Source organism: Prionailurus bengalensis, chromosome D1 (genome assembly GCF_016509475.1).
Source record: "Prionailurus bengalensis isolate Pbe53 chromosome D1, Fcat_Pben_1.1_paternal_pri, whole genome shotgun sequence".
Classification (NCBI taxonomy): domain Eukaryota; kingdom Metazoa; phylum Chordata; class Mammalia; order Carnivora; family Felidae; genus Prionailurus; species Prionailurus bengalensis.
Window position 1 is genome coordinate 109517624 of NC_057346.1, and position 1339 is coordinate 109518962.

A 1339-nucleotide genomic window follows, 5' to 3' on the forward strand; every position below is an offset into this window, starting at 1 on the left:
ACCAGACCCAGATGGTTCTGTCTCACCTTTAAATAGCAGATGATTCCAGGGCGCCTGGGTGGCTCAGTCGGTTGAACATCTGACTTCAGCTCTGGTCATGATCTCACGGTTCATGGGTTCGAGCCCCGCGTCAGGCTCTGTGCTGACGGCTTGGAGCCTGGAGTCTGCTTCGGATTCTGTGTGTCCTTCTCTCTCTGCGCCTTCCCTGCTCACGCTCTGTCTCTCTCAAAAATAAATAACCATCAAAAAATTTAAAAAAATAAATAGCAGATGATTCATATGCTATTTACACTGTTCCAGACCCCAGGGAAAGATGGTAACACTCTAGCATACTTTATGATGTTGATAAAATGGGAATAGCCAACTCTGAGGAATATGCTGCAAAAAAAAAATGTTGCTTATAAATCATATAGATGCAAACTCTCTAAATAAAATACCAAATCTCATCCAGGAGTGTATCAAAAGAATAATACACCATGAGGTTTATTTCAGAAGAGTAAGGGTGATTCTCCATGGAGAATCTATTGACATCATTCATTACATGCACAATTAAATAAGAAAACCATGCAATTGTATTCATTCTGTTTGATAAAAATACATCATCTATTTCAAATAAAAAGCTCTTGGGGGTGCGCCTGGGTGGCTCAGTCGGTTAAGCGTCTGACTTCGGCTCAGGTCATGATATCACGGTTCGTGGGTTCGAGCCCCACGTCAGGCTCTGTGCTGACAGCTCAGAGCCCGGAGCCTGCTTCAGATTCTGTGTCTCCCCCCCCCCCCCGTTCCTCCCCGACTCACACTCTGTCTCTCTGTCTCTCTGTCTCCCTCTCAAAAATAAATAAACATCGAATAAAAGCTCTAAGTCAACTAGTGGCAATGATGCTGAAAGCAGTTCTGATGTTTATTGACTTCCAGAAGAAAGAGTGGTGGGGTATGGATGCTGAGGTCCCGGGCCAGCCCCGTGAGACACCTCCAGGGGCAACACTTCCCCAGTTGGGGCCACTGGACGCTTCGAAGTGGTGTTTCTCCTGGCCATGGAACCTCTGAGTCTCTGAGCTTCCTGAGATTCCATGAGTGGATTAGAGAAACAGAATGAACACGATATACCCATATGTCTGAGATTTATTATAGGAATTGGCTCGCGTAATTATGGAGGCCGAGAAGTCCCACCGTCTGCCGTCTGTGGACTGAACTGGGAAAGCCAGTGGTGTAAGTCAGTCCAAGTCTGAAGCCCAAGAACCAGGGGAACCGACAGCGTGAGTCCCAGTCCAGAAGGGCAGGAGAAGGTGGCGGTCCCAGCTCAGAGAGCAGGTTCACCCTCCCTCTCCGGTTTTCTCTCCGG

General features: G+C 47.5%; 1 non-coding gene across 1 annotated transcript; it reads left to right on the forward strand.

Moving 5' to 3' along the window:
• Nucleotides 1-633: 633 nt before the first annotated feature.
• TRNAR-UCG lies at nt 634-718 on the forward strand. The gene has a single exon. It is a non-coding gene; the product is annotated as a tRNA-Arg (tRNA).
• Nucleotides 719-1339: the final 621 nt, after the last annotated feature.